Source organism: Electrophorus electricus, chromosome 1, assembly GCF_041902795.1.
Source record: "Electrophorus electricus isolate QZ-2024a chromosome 1, ASM4190279v1, whole genome shotgun sequence".
Taxonomy (NCBI): domain Eukaryota; kingdom Metazoa; phylum Chordata; class Actinopteri; order Gymnotiformes; family Gymnotidae; genus Electrophorus; species Electrophorus electricus.
The window spans coordinates 22825075-22844552 of NC_137497.1; the positions used below are offsets into that span (position 1 = coordinate 22825075).

Below are 19478 nucleotides of genomic sequence, written 5' to 3' on the forward strand. Positions count from 1 at the left end.
CGTGGCTTCATTTCTTTAGGGTTTTATTTTATGCTTTCTTTCTTGCTATTAGGTTTAGAACTGTAGCATTTTGGAGCTTAGTAAGTGCACCGGGTTCTCATAAACGTATGTATGTTTGTCTTATCAATTTCACCAAAACAACTCCATGTTTCTTTACTTTTACATCTTTCTCTTACCTTCATGTATTATGCCGTTTGTGTGTGCGAACACTTTCGGAGCAATTATCTAGGTGCGTTGGACCGCACGCCACTCAAAGCTTTTATTAACGGAACTGGAGGTTGGTTGCGTCGAGTTCAACTCCGTCCAATCATTTTGGGATTAGAACATGGTTTTACTCTTGAATCCCTTTCGACATTATATGTGCTATGTACATTTTAATGGGTGTTGTTTTGGGAAGGGATAGACTAATTTTAGTTACTGCAGCCTTTCTTTCGTTTGCTAACTATATTCATTCTGTTCCTTCTACCAGGGGAGCCAAGTCTGTCTCTCACTCATACATACACACACACACACACACACACCAAAATAAGTCAACATCAAAACTCCACTCTTGAAATTTCCTTTGGAAACTAATACAAGGAAAAACAGGAAATTGGGTGATGTCACTTCCTGTCTTTAAGCAGGACAATTCCCCCCCATAAAGCTCCCCTTCAAAGACAACATGGAAGACTCTCCACAAAAAAGTCACAGGTAAGTTCATTTTTTCTTAATATACTTTTGTTTTACCTACTTTGTTAAAATATACCAACTTTTCTGTGTTAATCCTGTGTTTTAATTTACATACATATATAAATATATATACACACAGCATATGTGCATTTCAAACCCACAGTCCATGAACACACTGTGGTGGAGGGTAACTATCACAAGACATTACACTCATACTGTGTGCATCTGCACCTGTATCACTCCACCACACAGAAAACAGCATGAAAAACCTTTCCCAGTTTCCAAAGATTTCCAACTTTAATGTGTTGATTTGTACAGAGACTTCTACATGTGTAACTTGTAGAACAGCGTGTATCATATGTACAGAAATAAACTGCAGCTGAAGAGTCCTTTAGCATCATTTATTGTGCATGTGTTTTTTTTGGGGACTTCTCACTGGTGCTCACAATTTATTATTACATGGGTAGTACACACACACACACACACACACACACACACACACGCGCACACACATACTAACAAGCAATTTTTACATGTTTATATATCATCACAGGTACAGAGATATTATTTTTTATTTTATGTTTCTTTTGAAAATGTTAGTTTGCTAATCGCAATGTCATGAAATCTTGTATCCTGTGTAAAAACCCCAGCTGCTGTGGTTGCTATGGTGACAGCGATGCTTGTTAATGTTAGCGCAGATCTTTTCGACATGTTATTATGTTGTTTTTTGTTGTTGTGATTTTCTATCTTTCATTGGTTAAATGATAGAATATGGGTTTTCTGGTTAAGTTTCACTTTCTAAATGTTTACTCGATTTGTAATCAACTCGTTATTTTTAGTATTTTAACATGCTGTTTGTAGTGGTTGATCATTCCTGTTCATATTTGTTATTATGACATTAGGCTACTTACGTTATTTATGTGACCTACAGGACATTGTTGTGCTGCGCTTAACATTACACAGCACAATATAGCAACTTAGATTTCCAGATGAAATTTTTTTTTTACTAACGGACCTTGAGGGGAGGAGAGTCTGCCAGTCTCTCTCTCTCACATGCACACACACGCACGCAATTTCATTTTTCCATGTTTTTACAGTAAAGGTTCACAGACCCAGTACTGCCGCTTGCCTCGTGATGTTAACAGTGCCAGAACAAAACGCAGCATCACAGCGAGTAGACAGAATTGTCGGGGTACACAAGCTGGCTTGGTATTGTGAAACAGTGCGGTTGTGCACAGCTGGATCTCTTGAGTTGTCGCGTATTTGTTCACTGAACGTATGGATGGACAGGTAGCTAGCTCACGTTAGTTGTAGGAACTAACCACAGCTTAGCTTGCTCTAGCTAGAAGTGTCCAATACAGCGATACGCTGTATAATGATCCCATAAACTAAACTTCATATCATTTTAAGCAACGGATCATCCAGCATATTGCAGAGAGGAAGAGCATGTTAAAGCAATGAAAAAAAGAAAGCAAAAACATGAAGGCATTGTGTAAGGCATTGTTTTATCGCTTCGACAAGAGCTTAATCGGGTGATTGTGTCTGTAGCCACGCTGTCGATGTATTGCATAAAGGCGCATTTTTCGCCGCTTTCATCGCTTACGGCCATACCACTCTGAACACGCCCGATCTCGTCCGATCTCGGAAGCTAAGCAGGGTCGGGCCTGGTTAGTACTTGGATGGGAGACCGCCTGGGAATACCAGGTGCTGTAAGCTTTTCTTCTTAGCTATGTTTCTTTTCATTTTTGCCTCTTTTCACGTACAACGTGGCTTCATTTCTTTAGGGTTTTATTTTATGCTTTCTTTCTTGCTATTAGGTTTAGAACTGTAGCATTTTGGAGCTTAGTAAGTGCACCGGGTTCTCATAAACGTATGTATGTTTGTCTTATCAATTTCACCAAAACAACTCCATGTTTCTTTACTTTTACATCTTTCTCTTACCTTCATGTATTATGCCGTTTGTGTGTGCGAACACTTTCGGAGCAATTATCTAGGTGCGTTGGACCGCACGCCACTCAAAGCTTTTATTAACGGAACTGGAGGTTGGTTGCGTCGAGTTCAACTCCGTCCAATCATTTTGGGATTAGAACATGGTTTTACTCTTGAATCCCTTTCGACATTATATGTGCTATGTACATTTTAATGGGTGTTGTTTTGGGAAGGGATAGACTAATTTTAGTTACTGCAGCCTTTCTTTCGTTTGCTAACTATATTCATTCTGTTCCTTCTACCAGGGGAGCCAAGTCTGTCTCTCACTCATACATACACACACACACACACACACACCAAAATAAGTCAACATCAAAACTCCACTCTTGAAATTTCCTTTGGAAACTAATACAAGGAAAAACAGGAAATTGGGTGATGTCACTTCCTGTCTTTAAGCAGGACAATTCCCCCCCATAAAGCTCCCCTTCAAAGACAACATGGAAGACTCTCCACAAAAAAGTCACAGGTAAGTTCATTTTTTCTTAATATACTTTTGTTTTACCTACTTTGTTAAAATATACCAACTTTTCTGTGTTAATCCTGTGTTTTAATTTACATACATATATAAATATATATACACACAGCATATGTGCATTTCAAACCCACAGTCCATGAACACACTGTGGTGGAGGGTAACTATCACAAGACATTACACTCATACTGTGTGCATCTGCACCTGTATCACTCCACCACACAGAAAACAGCATGAAAAACCTTTCCCAGTTTCCAAAGATTTCCAACTTTAATGTGTTGATTTGTACAGAGACTTCTACATGTGTAACTTGTAGAACAGCGTGTATCATATGTACAGAAATAAACTGCAGCTGAAGAGTCCTTTAGCATCATTTATTGTGCATGTGTTTTTTTTGGGGACTTCTCACTGGTGCTCACAATTTATTATTACATGGGTAGTACACACACACACACACACACACACACACACACACGCGCACACACATACTAACAAGCAATTTTTACATGTTTATATATCATCACAGGTACAGAGATATTATTTTTTATTTTATGTTTCTTTTGAAAATGTTAGTTTGCTAATCGCAATGTCATGAAATCTTGTATCCTGTGTAAAAACCCCAGCTGCTGTGGTTGCTATGGTGACAGCGATGCTTGTTAATGTTAGCGCAGATCTTTTCGACATGTTATTATGTTGTTTTTTGTTGTTGTGATTTTCTATCTTTCATTGGTTAAATGATAGAATATGGGTTTTCTGGTTAAGTTTCACTTTCTAAATGTTTACTCGATTTGTAATCAACTCGTTATTTTTAGTATTTTAACATGCTGTTTGTAGTGGTTGATCATTCCTGTTCATATTTGTTATTATGACATTAGGCTACTTACGTTATTTATGTGACCTACAGGACATTGTTGTGCTGCGCTTAACATTACACAGCACAATATAGCAACTTAGATTTCCAGATGAAATTTTTTTTTTACTAACGGACCTTGAGGGGAGGAGAGTCTGCCAGTCTCTCTCTCTCACATGCACACACACGCACGCAATTTCATTTTTCCATGTTTTTACAGTAAAGGTTCACAGACCCAGTACTGCCGCTTGCCTCGTGATGTTAACAGTGCCAGAACAAAACGCAGCATCACAGCGAGTAGACAGAATTGTCGGGGTACACAAGCTGGCTTGGTATTGTGAAACAGTGCGGTTGTGCACAGCTGGATCTCTTGAGTTGTCGCGTATTTGTTCACTGAACGTATGGATGGACAGGTAGCTAGCTCACGTTAGTTGTAGGAACTAACCACAGATTAGCTTGCTCTAGCTAGAAGTGTCCAATACAGCGATACGCTGTATAATGATCCCATAAACTAAACTTCATATCATTTTAAGCAACGGATCATCCAGCATATTGCAGAGAGGAAGAGCATGTTAAAGCAATGAAAAAAAGAAAGCAAAAACATGAAGGCATTGTGTAAGGCATTGTTTTATCGCTTCGACAAGAGCTTAATCGGGTGATTGTGTCTGTAGCCACGCTGTCGATGTATTGCATAAAGGCGCATTTTTCGCCGCTTTCATCGCTTACGGCCATACCACTCTGAACACGCCCGATCTCGTCCGATCTCGGAAGCTAAGCAGGGTCGGGCCTGGTTAGTACTTGGATGGGAGACCGCCTGGGAATACCAGGTGCTGTAAGCTTTTCTTCTTAGCTATGTTTCTTTTCATTTTTGCCTCTTTTCACGTACAACGTGGCTTCATTTCTTTAGGGTTTTATTTTATGCTTTCTTTCTTGCTTTTAGGTTTAGAACTGTAGCATTTTGGAGCTTAGTAAGTGCACCGGGTTCTCATAAACGTATGTATGTTTGTCTTATCAATTTCACCAAAACAACTCCATGTTTCTTTACTTTTACATCTTTCTCTTACCTTCATGTATTATGCCGTTTGTGTGTGCGAACACTTTCGGAGCAATTATCTAGGTGCGTTGGACCGCACGCCACTCAAAGCTTTTATTAACGGAACTGGAGGTTGGTTGCGTCGAGTTCAACTCCGTCCAATCATTTTGGGATTAGAACATGGTTTTACTCTTGAATCCCTTTCGACATTATATGTGCTATGTACATTTTAATGGGTGTTGTTTTGGGAAGGGATAGACTAATTTTAGTTACTGCAGCCTTTCTTTCGTTTGCTAACTATATTCATTCTGTTCCTTCTACCAGGGGAGCCAAGTCTGTCTCTCACTCATACATACACACACACACACACACACACACACACACACACACACACACACACACATTAACAAGCAATTGATTTTTTACATGTTTATATATCATCACAGGTACAGAGATATTATTTTTTATTTTATGTTTCTTTTGAAAATGTTAGTTTGCTAATCGCAATGTCATGAAATCTTGTATCCTGTGTAAAAACCCCAGCTGCTGTGGTTGCTATGGTGACAGCGATGCTTGTTAATGTTAGCGCAGATCTTTTCGACATGTTATTATGTTCTTTTTTGTTGTTGTGATTTTCTATCTTTCATTGGTTAAATGATAGAATATGGGTTTTCTGGTTAAGTTTCACTTTCTAAATGTTTACTCGATTTGTAATCAACTCGTTATTTTTAGTATTTTAACATGCTGTTTGTAGTGGTTGATCATTCCTGTTCATATTTGTTATTATGACATTAGGCTACTTACGTTATTTATGTGACCTACAGGACATTGTTGTGCTGCGCTTAACATTACACAGCACAATATAGCAACTTAGATTTCCAGATGAAATTTTTTTTTTACTAACGGACCTTGAGGGGAGGAGAGTCTGCCAGTCTCTCTCTCTCACATGCACACACACGCACGCAATTTCATTTTTCCATGTTTTTACAGTAAAGGTTCACAGACCCAGTACTGCCGCTTGCCTCGTGATGTTAACAGTGCCAGAACAAAACGCAGCATCACAGCGAGTAGACAGAATTGTCGGGGTACACAAGCTGGCTTGGTATTGTGAAACAGTGCGGTTGTGCACAGCTGGATCTCTTGAGTTGTCGCGTATTTGTTCACTGAACGTATGGATGGACAGGTAGCTAGCTCACGTTAGTTGTAGGAACTAACCACAGCTTAGCTTGCTCTAGCTAGAAGTGTCCAATACAGCGATACGCTGTATAATGATCCCATAAACTAAACTTCATATCATTTTAAGCAACGGATCATCCAGCATATTGCAGAGAGGAAGAGCATGTTAAAGCAATGAAAAAAAGAAAGCAAAAACATGAAGGCATTGTGTAAGGCATTGTTTTATCGCTTCGACAAGAGCTTAATCGGGTGATTGTGTCTGTAGCCACGCTGTCGATGTATTTCATAAAGGCGCATTTTTCGCCGCTTTCATCGCTTACGGCCATACCACTCTGAACACGCCCGATCTCGTCCGATCTCGGAAGCTAAGCAGGGTCGGGCCTGGTTAGTACTTGGATGGGAGACCGCCTGGGAATACCAGGTGCTGTAAGCTTTTCTTCTTAGCTATGTTTCTTTTCATTTTTGCCTCTTTTCACGTACAACGTGGCTTCATTTCTTTAGGGTTTTATTTTATGCTTTCTTTCTTGCTATTAGGTTTAGAACTGTAGCATTTTGGAGCTTAGTAAGTGCACCGGGTTCTCATAAACGTATGTATGTTTGTCTTATCAATTTCACCAAAACAACTCCATGTTTCTTTACTTTTACATCTTTCTCTTACCTTCATGTATTATGCCGTTTGTGTGTGCGAACACTTTCGGAGCAATTATCTAGGTGCGTTGGACCGCACGCCACTCAAAGCTTTTATTAACGGAACTGGAGGTTGGTTGCGTCGAGTTCAACTCCGTCCAATCATTTTGGGATTAGAACATGGTTTTACTCTTGAATCCCTTTCGACATTATATGTGCTATGTACATTTTAATGGGTGTTGTTTTGGGAAGGGATAGACTAATTTTAGTTACTGCAGCCTTTCTTTCGTTTGCTAACTATATTCATTCTGTTCCTTCTACCAGGGGAGCCAAGTCTGTCTCTCACTCATACATACACACACACACACACACACACCAAAATAAGTCAACATCAAAACTCCACTCTTGAAATTTCCTTTGGAAACTAATACAAGGAAAAACAGGAAATTGGGTGATGTCACTTCCTGTCTTTAAGCAGGACAATTCCCCCCCATAAAGCTCCCCTTCAAAGACAACATGGAAGACTCTCCACAAAAAAGTCACAGGTAAGTTCATTTTTTCTTAATATACTTTTGTTTTACCTACTTTGTTAAAATATACCAACTTTTCTGTGTTAATCCTGTGTTTTAATTTACATACATATATAAATATATATACACACAGCATATGTGCATTTCAAACCCACAGTCCATGAACACACTGTGGTGGAGGGTAACTATCACAAGACATTACACTCATACTGTGTGCATCTGCACCTGTATCACTCCACCACACAGAAAACAGCATGAAAAACCTTTCCCAGTTTCCAAAGATTTCCAACTTTAATGTGTTGATTTGTACAGAGACTTCTACATGTGTAACTTGTAGAACAGCGTGTATCATATGTACAGAAATAAACTGCAGCTGAAGAGTCCTTTAGCATCATTTATTGTGCATGTGTTTTTTTTGGGGACTTCTCACTGGTGCTCACAATTTATTATTACATGGGTAGTACACACACACACACACACACACACGCACACACATACTAACAAGCAATTTTTACATGTTTATATGTCATCAAAGGTACAGAGATATTATTGTTTATTTAATGTTTCTTTTGAAAATGTTAGTTTGCTAATCGCAATGTCATGAAATCTTGTATCCTGTGTAAAAACCCCAGCTGCTGTGGTTGCTATGGTGACAGCGATGCTTGTTAATGTTAGCGCAGATCTTTTCGACATGTTATTATGTTCTTTTTTGTTGTTGTGATTTTCTATCTTTCATTGGTTAAATGATAGAATATGGGTTTTCTGGTTAAGTTTCACTTTCTAAATGTTTACTCGATTTGTAATCAACTCGTTATTTTTAGTATTTTAACATGCTGTTTGTAGTGGTTGATCATTCCTGTTCATATTTGTTATTATGACATTAGGCTACTTACGTTATTTATGTGACCTACAGGACATTGTTGTGCTGCGCTTAACATTACACAGCACAATATAGCAACTTAGATTTCCAGATGAAATTTTTTTTTTTACTAACGGACCTTGAGGGGAGGAGAGTCTGCCAGTCTCTCTCTCTCACATGCACACACACGCACGCAATTTCATTTTTCCATGTTTTTACAGTAAAGGTTCACAGACCCAGTACTGCCGCTTGCCTCGTGATGTTAACAGTGCCAGAACAAAACGCAGCATCACAGCGAGTAGACAGAATTGTCGGGGTACACAAGCTGGCTTGGTATTGTGAAACAGTGCGGTTGTGCACAGCTGGATCTCTTGAGTTGTCGCGTATTTGTTCACTGAACGTATGGATGGACAGGTAGCTAGCTCACGTTAGTTGTAGGAACTAACCACAGCTTAGCTTGCTCTAGCTAGAAGTGTCCAATACAGCGATACGCTGTATAATGATCCCATAAACTAAACTTCATATCATTTTAAGCAACGGATCATCCAGCATATTGCAGAGAGGAAGAGCATGTTAAAGCAATGAAAAAAAGAAAGCAAAAACATGAAGGCATTGTGTAAGGCATTGTTTTATCGCTTCGACAAGAGCTTAATCGGGTGATTGTGTCTGTAGCCACGCTGTCGATGTATTGCATAAAGGCGCATTTTTCGCCGCTTTCATCGCTTACGGCCATACCACTCTGAACACGCCCGATCTCGTCCGATCTCGGAAGCTAAGCAGGGTCGGGCCTGGTTAGTACTTGGATGGGAGACCGCCTGGGAATACCAGGTGCTGTAAGCTTTTCTTCTTAGCTATGTTTCTTTTCATTTTTGCCTCTTTTCACGTACAACGTGGCTTCATTTCTTTAGGGTTTTATTTTATGCTTTCTTTCTTGCTATTAGGTTTAGAACTGTAGCATTTTGGAGCTTAGTAAGTGCACCGGGTTCTCATAAACGTATGTATGTTTGTCTTATCAATTTCACCAAAACAACTCCATGTTTCTTTACTTTTACATCTTTCTCTTACCTTCATGTATTATGCCGTTTGTGTGTGCGAACACTTTCGGAGCAATTATCTAGGTGCGTTGGACCGCACGCCACTCAAAGCTTTTATTAACGGAACTGGAGGTTGGTTGCGTCGAGTTCAACTCCGTCCAATCATTTTGGGATTAGAACATGGTTTTACTCTTGAATCCCTTTCGACATTATATGTGCTATGTACATTTTAATGGGTGTTGTTTTGGGAAGGGATAGACTAATTTTAGTTACTGCAGCCTTTCTTTCGTTTGCTAACTATATTCATTCTGTTCCTTCTACCAGGGGAGCCAAGTCTGTCTCTCACTCATACATACACACACACACACACACACACCAAAATAAGTCAACATCAAAACTCCACTCTTGAAATTTCCTTTGGAAACTAATACAAGGAAAAACAGGAAATTGGGTGATGTCACTTCCTGTCTTTAAGCAGGACAATTCCCCATAAAGCTCCCCTTCAAAGACAACATGGAAGACTCTCCACAAAAAAGTCACAGGTAAGTTCATTTTTTCTTAATATACTTTTGTTTTACCTACTTTGTTAAAATATACCAACTTTTCTGTGTTAATCCTGTGTTTTAATTTACATACATATATAAATATATATACACACAGCATATGTGCATTTCAAACCCACAGTCCATGAACACACTGTGGTGGAGGGTAACTATCACAAGACATTACACTCATACTGTGTGCATCTGCGCCTGTATCACTCCACCACACAGAAAACAGCATGAAAAACCTTTCCCAGTTTCCAAAGATTTCCAACTTTAATGTGTTGATTTGTACAGAGACTTCTACATGTGTAACTTGTAGAACAGCGTGTATCATATGTACAGAAATAAACTGCAGCTGAAGAGTCCTTTAGCATCATTTATTGTGCATGTGTTTTTTTTGGGGACTTCTCACTGGTGCTCACAATTTATTATTACATGGGTAGTACACACACACACACACACACACACACACACACACACGCGCACACACATACTAACAAGCAATTTTTACATGTTTATATATCATCACAGGTACAGAGATATTATTGTTTATTTAATGTTTCTTTTGAAAATGTTAGTTTGCTAATCGCAATGTCATGAAATCTTGTATCCTGTGTAAAAACCCCAGCTGCTGTGGTTGCTATGGTGACAGCGATGCTTGTTAATGTTAGCGCAGATCTTTTCGACATGTTATTATGTTGTTTTTTGTTGTTGTGATTTTCTATCTTTCATTGGTTAAATGATAGAATATGGGTTTTCTGGTTAAGTTTCACTTTCTAAATGTTTACTCGATTTGTAATCAACTCGTTATTTTTAGTATTTTAACATGCTGTTTGTAGTGGTTGATCATTCCTGTTCATATTTGTTATTATGACATTAGGCTACTTACGTTATTTATGTGACCTACAGGACATTGTTGTGCTGCGCTTAACATTACACAGCACAATATAGCAACTTAGATTTCCAGATGAAATTTTTTTTTTACTAACGGACCTTGAGGGGAGGAGAGTCTGCCAGTCTCTCTCTCTCACATGCACACACACGCACGCAATTTCATTTTTCCATGTTTTTACAGTAAAGGTTCACAGACCCAGTACTGCCGCTTGCCTCGTGATGTTAACAGTGCCAGAACAAAACGCAGCATCACAGCGAGTAGACAGAATTGTCGGGGTACACAAGCTGGCTTGGTATTGTGAAACAGTGCGGTTGTGCACAGCTGGATCTCTTGAGTTGTCGCGTATTTGTTCACTGAACGTATGGATGGACAGGTAGCTAGCTCACGTTAGTTGTAGGAACTAACCACAGCTTAGCTTGCTCTAGCTAGAAGTGTCCAATACAGCGATACGCTGTATAATGATCCCATAAACTAAACTTCATATCATTTTAAGCAACGGATCATCCAGCATATTGCAGAGAGGAAGAGCATGTTAAAGCAATGAAAAAAAGAAAGCAAAAACATGAAGGCATTGTGTAAGGCATTGTTTTATCGCTTCGACAAGAGCGTAATCGGGTGATTGTGTCTGTAGCCACGCTGTCGATGTATTGCATAAAGGCGCATTTTTCGCCGCTTTCATCGCTTACGGCCATACCACTCTGAACACGCCCGATCTCGTCCGATCTCGGAAGCTAAGCAGGGTCGGGCCTGGTTCGTACTTGGATGGGAGACCGCCTGGGAATACCAGGTGCTGTAAGCTTTTCTTCTTAGCTATGTTTCTTTTCATTTTTGCCTCTTTTCACGTACAACGTGGCTTCATTTCTTTAGGGTTTTATTTTATGCTTTCTTTCTTGCTATTAGGTTTAGAACTGTAGCATTTTGGAGCTTAGTAAGTGCACCGGGTTCTCATAAACGTATGTATGTTTGTCTTATCAATTTCACCAAAACAACTCCAGGTTTCTTTACTTTTACATCTTTCTCTTACCTTCATGTATTATGCCGTTTGTGTGTGCGAACACTTTCGGAGCAATTATCTAGGTGCGTTGGACCGCACGCCACTCAAAGCTTTTATTAACGGAACTGGAGGTTGGTTGCGTCGAGTTCAACTCCGTCCAATCATTTTGGGATTAGAACATGGTTTTACTCTTGAATCCCTTTCGACATTATATGTGCTATGTACATTTTAATGGGTGTTGTTTTGGGAAGGGATAGACTAATTTTAGTTACTGCAGCCTTTCTTTCGTTTGCTAACTATATTCATTCTGTTCCTTCTACCAGGGGAGCCAAGTCTGTCTCTCACTCATACATACACACACACACACACACACACACACACACACATTAACAAGCAATTGATTTTTTACATGTTTATATATCATCACAGGTACAGAGATATTATTTTTTATTTTATGTTTCTTTTGAAAATGTTAGTTTGCTAATCGCAATGTAATGAAATCTTGTATTCTGTGGAAAAGCACAGTGGAAAAAATATTATTTCTTAATAAAAGTGAATAAAGTCACCACAGTATTCATAAGCATAACCATTTTTCCCATCTTTGAAAAACACTGCAACAGTCTTAAAAACATCTCAACATAAACATCTCATGTCCTATTTGGTTTATTTAAACATTGACTGAAATCAACCTGTTTTTTGACACTAGTAGACCTCCAAAACCATTACCTACACATCAAAAACAGATTAGATGAATGAATGAACCACACAAAATCATATTAAGGTGTTTTTATTTCTATTGTTGGCAGTGACTATTCCCATGCTGTCACTGGTGCAAAACAGCCAAGAGATCCATCACAAATAGTTGAAATGACAATAAAGGTTTAGCCAGCAGGGGGGTTTGTGTGCACATGAAGCCTCCAGATATGAACCTTTTTTTGAACCAATTGGATGGAAAGCTTCAAGGATTCATCTGGCAATCACTACAAAAACAAACAAAAATGTTTTAAAAAATAGAATTTAGCATTTACAAGTTACAAGTTCAATAAAAGAAAATCAGCAATCATAAATTCTCCAAAATAAGTCAACATCAAAACTCCACTCTTGAAATTTCCTTTGGAAACTAATACAAGGAAAAACAGGAAATTGGGTGATGTCACTTCCTGTCTTTAAGCAGGACAATTCCCCATAAAGCTCCCCTTCAAAGACAACATGGAAGACTCTCCACAAAAAAGTCACAGGTAAGTTCATTTTTTCTTAATATACTTTTGTTTTACCTACTTTGTTAAAATATACCAACTTTTCTGTGTTAATCCTGTGTTTTAATTTACATACATATATAAATATATATACACACAGCATATGTGCATTTCAAACCCACAGTCCATGAACACACTGTGGTGGAGGGTAACTATCACAAGACATTACACTCATACTGTGTGCATCTGCGCCTGTATCACTCCACCACACAGAAAACAGCATGAAAAACCTTTCCCAGTTTCCAAAGATTTCCAAATTTAATGTGTTGATTTGTACAGAGACTTCTACATGTGTAACTTGTAGAACAGCGTGTATCATATGTACAGAAATAAACTGCAGCTGAAGAGTCCTTTAGCATCATTTATTGTGCATGTGTTTTTTTTGGGGACTTCTCACTGGTGCTCACAATTTATTATTACATGGGTAGAACACACACACACGCGCACACACATACTAACAAGCAATTTTTACATGTTTATATGTCATCAAAGGTACAGAGATATTATTGTTTATTTAATGTTTCTTTTGAAAATGTTAGTTTGCTAATCGCAATGTCATGAAATCTTGTATCCTGTGTAAAAACCCCAGCTGCTGTGGTTGCTATGGTGACAGCGATGCTTGTTAATGTTAGCGCAGATCTTTTCGACATGTTATTATGTTGTTTTTTGTTGTTGTGATTTTCTATCTTTCATTGGTTAAATGATAGAATATGGGTTTTCTGGTTAAGTTTCACTTTCTAAATGTTTACTCGATTTGTAATCAACTCGTTATTTTTAGTATTTTAACATGCTGTTTGTAGTGGTTGATCATTCCTGTTCATATTTGTTATTATGACATTAGGCTACTTACGTTATTTATGTGACCTACAGGACATTGTTGTGCTGCGCTTAACATTACACAGCACAATATAGCAACTTAGATTTCCAGATGAAATTTTTTTTTTACTAACGGACCTTGAGGGGAGGAGAGTCTGCCAGTCTCTCTCTCTCACATGCACACACACGCACGCAATTTCATTTTTCCATGTTTTTACAGTAAAGGTTCACAGACCCAGTACTGCCGCTTGCCTCGTGATGTTAACAGTGCCAGAACAAAACGCAGCATCACAGCGAGTAGACAGAATTGTCGGGGTACACAAGCTGGCTTGGTATTGTGAAACAGTGCGGTTGTGCACAGCTGGATCTCTTGAGTTGTCGCGTATTTGTTCACTGAACGTATGGATGGACAGGTAGCTAGCTCACGTTAGTTGTAGGAACTAACCACAGCTTAGCTTGCTCTAGCTAGAAGTGTCCAATACAGCGATACGCTGTATAATGATCCCATAAACTAAACTTCATATCATTTTAAGCAACGGATCATCCAGCATATTGCAGAGAGGAAGAGCATGTTAAAGCAATGAAAAAAAGAAAGCAAAAACATGAAGGCATTGTGTAAGGCATTGTTTTATCGCTTCGACAAGAGCTTAATCGGGTGATTGTGTCTGTAGCCACGCTGTCGATGTATTGCATAAAGGCGCATTTTTCGCCGCTTTCATCGCTTACGGCCATACCACTCTGAACACGCCCGATCTCGTCCGATCTCGGAAGCTAAGCAGGGTCGGGCCTGGTTAGTACTTGGATGGGAGACCGCCTGGGAATACCAGGTGCTGTAAGCTTTTCTTCTTAGCTATGTTTCTTTTCATTTTTGCCTCTTTTCACGTACAACGTGGCTTCATTTCTTTAGGGTTTTATTTTATGCTTTCTTTCTTGCTATTAGGTTTAGAACTGTAGCATTTTGGAGCTTAGTAAGTGCACCGGGTTCTCATAAACGTATGTATGTTTGTCTTATCAATTTCACCAAAACAACTCCATGTTTCTTTACTTTTACATCTTTCTCTTACCTTCATGTATTATGCCGTTTGTGTGTGCGAACACTTTCGGAGCAATTATCTAGGTGCGTTGGACCGCACGCCACTCAAAGCTTTTATTAACGGAACTGGAGGTTGGTTGCGTCGAGTTCAACTCCGTCCAATCATTTTGGGATTAGAACATGGTTTTACTCTTGAATCCCTTTCGACATTATATGTGCTATGTACATTTTAATGGGTGTTGTTTTGGGAAGGGATAGACTAATTTTAGTTACTGCAGCCTTTCTTTCGTTTGCTAACTATATTCATTCTGTTCCTTCTACCAGGGGAGCCAAGTCTGTCTCTCACTCATACATACACACACACACACACACACACACACACACACACGCATTAACAAGCAATTGATTTTTTACATGTTTATATATCATCACAGGTACAGAGATATTATTTTTTATTTTATGTTTCTTTTGAAAATGTTAGTTTGCTAATCGCAATGTAATGAAATCTTGTATCCTGTGGAAAAGCACAGTGGAAAAAATATTATTTCTTAATAAAAGTGAATAAAGTCACCACAGTATTCATAAGCATAACCATTTTTCCCATCTTTGAAAAACACTGCAACAGTCTTAAAAACATCTCAACATAAACATCTCATGTCCTATTTGGTTTATTTAAACATTGACTGAAATCAACCTGTTTTTTGACACTAGTAGACCTCCAAAACCATTACCTACACATCAAAAACAGATTAGATGAATGAATGAACCACACAAAATCATATTAAGGTGTTTTTATTTCTATTGTTGGCAGTGACTATTCCCATGCTGTCACTGGTGCAAAACAGCCAAGAGATCCATCACAAATAGTTGAAATGACAATAAAGGTTTAGCCAGCAGGGGGGTTTGTGTGCACATGAAGCCTCCAGATATGAACCTTTTTTTGAACCAATTGGATGGAAAGCTTCAAGGATTCATCTGGCAATCACTACAAAAACAAACAAAAATGTTTTAAAAAATAGAATTTAGCATTTACAAGTTACAAGTTCAATAAAAGAAAATCAGCAATCATAAATTCTCCAAAATAAGTCAACATCAAAACTCCACTCTTGAAATTTCCTTTGGAAACTAATACAAGGAAAAACAGGAAATTGGGTGATGTCACTTCCTGTCTTTAAGCAGGACAATTCCCCATAAAGCTCCCCTTCAAAGACAACATGGAAGACTCTCCACAAAAAAGTCACAGGTAAGTTCATTTTTTCTTAATATACTTTTGTTTTACCTACTTTGTTAAAATATACCAACTTTTCTGTGTTAATCCTGTGTTTTAATTTACATACATATATAAATATATATACACACAGCATATGTGCATTTCAAACCCACAGTCCATGAACACACTGTGGTGGAGGGTAACTATCACAAGACATTACACTCATACTGTGTGCATCTGCGCCTGTATCACTCCACCACACAGAAAACAGCATGAAAAACCTTTCCCAGTTTCCAAAGATTTCCAACTTTAATGTGTTGATTTGTACAGAGACTTCTACATGTGTAACTTGTAGAACAGCGTGTATCATATGTACAGAAATAAACTGCAGCTGAAGAGTCCTTTAGCATCATTTATTGTGCATGTGTTTTTTTTGGGGACTTCTCACTGGTGCTCACAATTTATTATTACATGGGTAGTACACACACACACGCGCACACACATACTAACAAGCAATTTTTACATGTTTATATGTCATCAAAGGTACAGAGATATTATTGTTTATTTAATGTTTCTTTTGAAAATGTTAGTTTGCTAATCGCAATGTCATGAAATCTTGTATCCTGTGTAAAAACCCCAGCTGCTGTGGTTGCTATGGTGACAGCGATGCTTGTTAATGTTAGCGCAGATCTTTTCGACATGTTATTATGTTGTTTTTTGTTGTTGTGATTTTCTATCTTTCATTGGTTAAATGATAGAATATGGGTTTTCTGTTTAAGTTTCACTTTCTAAATGTTTACTCGATTTGTAATCAACTCGTTATTTTTAGTATTTTAACATGCTGTTTGTAGTGGTTGATCATTCCTGTTCATATTTGTTATTATGACATTAGGCTACTTACGTTACTTATGTGACCTACAGGACATTGTTGTGCTGCGCTTAACATTACACAGCACAATATAGCAACTTAGATTTCCAGATGAAATTTTTTTTTTTACTAACGGACCTTGAGGGGAGGAGAGTCTGCCAGTCTCTCTCTCTCACATGCACACACACGCACGCAATTTCATTTTTCCATGTTTTTACAGTAAAGGTTCACAGACCCAGTACTGCCGCTTGCCTCGTGATGTTAACAGTGCCAGAACAAAACGCAGCATCACAGCGAGTAGACAGAATTGTCGGGGTACACAAGCTGGCTTGGTATTGTGAAACAGTGCGGTTGTGCACAGCTGGATCTCTTGAGTTGTCGCGTATTTGTTCACTGAACGTATGGATGGACAGGTAGCTAGCTCACGTTAGTTGTAGGAACTAACCACAGCTTAGCTTGCTCTAGCTAGAAGTGTCCAATACAGCGATACGCTGTATAATGATCCCATAAACTAAACTTCATATCATTTTAAGCAACGGATCATCCAGCATATTGCAGAGAGGAAGAGCATGTTAAAGCAATGAAAAAAAGAAAGCAAAAACATGAAGGCATTGTGTAAGGCATTGTTTTATCGCTTCGACAAGAGCTTAATCGGGTGATTGTGTCTGTAGCCACGCTGTCGATGTATTGCATAAAGGCGCATTTTTCGCCGCTTTCATCGCTTACGGCCATACCACTCTGAACACGCCCGATCTCGTCCGATCTCGGAAGCTAAGCAGGGTCGGGCCTGGTTAGTACTTGGGTGGGAGACCGCCTGGGAATACCAGGTGCTGTAAGCTTTTCTTCTTAGCTATGTTTCTTTTCATTTTTGCCTCTTTTCACGTACAACGTGGCTTCATTTCTTTAGGGTTTTATTTTATGCTTTCTTTCTTGCTTTTAGGTTTAGAACTGTAGCATTTTGGAGCTTAGTAAGTGCACCGGGTTCTCATAAACGTATGTATGTTTGTCTTATCAATTTCACCAAAACAACTCCATGTTTCTTTACTTTTACATCTTTCTCTTACCTTCATGTATTATGCCGTTTGTGTGTGCGAACACTTTCGGAGCAATTATCTAGGTGCGTTGGACCGCACGCCACTCAAAGCTTTTATTAACGGAACTGGAGGTTGGTTGCGTCGAGTTCAACTCCGTCCAATCATTTTGGGATTAGAACATGGTTTTACTCTTGAATCCCTTTCGACATTATATGTGCTATGTACATTTTAATGGGTGTTGTTTTGGGAAGGGATAGACTAATTTTAGTTACTGCAGCCTTTCTTTCGTTTGCTAACTATATTCATTCTGTTCCTTCTACCAGGGGAGCCAAGTCTGTCTCTCACTCATACATACACACACACACACACACACACACACACACACACACACACACACACACACACACACACACACACATTAACAAGCAATTGATTTTTTACATGTTTATATATCATCACAGGTACAGAGATATTATTTTTTATTTTATGTTTCTTTTGAAAATGTTAGTTTGCTAATCGCAATGTAATGAAATCTTGTATCCTGTGGAAAAGCACAGTGGAAAAAATATTATTTCTTAATAAAAGTGAATAAAGTCACCACAGTATTCATAAGCATAACCATTTTTCCCATCTTTGAAAAACACTGCAACAGTCTTAAAAACATCTCAACATAAACATCTCATGTCCTATTTGGTTTATTTAAACATTGACTGAAATCAACCTGTTTTTTGACACTAGTAGACCTCCAAAACCATTACCTACACATCAAAAACAGATTAGATGAATGAATGAACCACACAAAATCATATTAAGGTGTTTTTATTTCTATTGTTGGCAGTGACTATTCCCATGCTGTCACTGGTGCAAAACAGCCAAGAGATCCATCACAAATAGTTGAAATGACAATAAAGGTTTAGCCAGCAGGGGGGTTTGTGTGCACATGAAGCCTCCAGATATGAACCTTTTTTTGAACCAATTGGATGGAAAGCTTCAAGGATTCATCTGGCAATCACTACAAAAACAAACAAAAATGTTTTAAAAAATAGAATTTAGCATTTACAAGTTACAAGTTCAATAAAAGAAAATCAGCAATCATAAATTCTCCAAAATAAGTCAACATCAAAACTCCACTCTTGAAATTTCCTTTGGAAACTAATACAAGGAAAAACAGGAAATTGGGTGATGTCACTTCCTGTCTTTAAGCAGGACAATTCCCCATAAAGCTCCCCTTCAAAGACAACATGGAAGACTCTCCACAAAAAAGTCACAGGTAAGTTCATTTTTTCTTAATATACTTTTGTTTTACCTACTTTGTTAAAATATACCAACTTTTCTGTGTTAATCCTGTGTTTTAATTTACATACATATATAAATATATATACACACAGCATATGTGCATTTCAAACCCACAGTCCATGAACACACTGTGGTGGAGGGTAACTATCACAAGACATTACACTCATACTGTGTGCATCTGCGCCTGTATCACTCCACCACACAGAAAACAGCATGAAAAACCTTTCCCAGTTTCCAAAGATTTCCAACTTTAATGTGTTGATTTGTACAGAGACTTCTACATGTGTAACTT

The 19478-nt window shown here is 38.4% G+C and overlaps 7 non-coding genes across 7 annotated transcripts; all 7 read left to right on the top strand.

Annotated features, from left to right (window-relative positions):
• The first annotated feature begins 2266 nt into the window (after positions 1-2266).
• LOC145659721 (5S ribosomal RNA) lies at positions 2267-2385 on the top strand. The gene has a single exon (XR_014125838.1). It is a non-coding gene; the product is annotated as a 5S ribosomal RNA (ribosomal RNA).
• A 2315-nt stretch (positions 2386-4700) lies between these two features.
• LOC145659722 (5S ribosomal RNA) lies at positions 4701-4819 on the top strand. The gene has a single exon (XR_014125839.1). It is a non-coding gene; the product is annotated as a 5S ribosomal RNA (ribosomal RNA).
• A 1684-nt stretch (positions 4820-6503) lies between these two features.
• Positions 6504-6622, top strand: LOC145659723 (5S ribosomal RNA). The gene has a single exon (XR_014125841.1). It is a non-coding gene; the product is annotated as a 5S ribosomal RNA (ribosomal RNA).
• Positions 6623-8926: 2304 nt separating this feature from the next.
• Positions 8927-9045, top strand: LOC145659724 (5S ribosomal RNA). The gene has a single exon (XR_014125844.1). It is a non-coding gene; the product is annotated as a 5S ribosomal RNA (ribosomal RNA).
• Positions 9046-11359: 2314 nt separating this feature from the next.
• Positions 11360-11478, top strand: LOC145659768 (5S ribosomal RNA). Its single transcript, XR_014125904.1, has one exon. It is a non-coding gene; the product is annotated as a 5S ribosomal RNA (ribosomal RNA).
• A 2987-nt stretch (positions 11479-14465) lies between these two features.
• Positions 14466-14584, top strand: LOC145659726 (5S ribosomal RNA). The gene has a single exon (XR_014125846.1). It is a non-coding gene; the product is annotated as a 5S ribosomal RNA (ribosomal RNA).
• Positions 14585-17576: 2992 nt separating this feature from the next.
• LOC145659761 (5S ribosomal RNA) lies at positions 17577-17695 on the top strand. Its single transcript, XR_014125892.1, has one exon. It is a non-coding gene; the product is annotated as a 5S ribosomal RNA (ribosomal RNA).
• The last annotated feature ends 1783 nt before the right edge of the window (positions 17696-19478 follow it).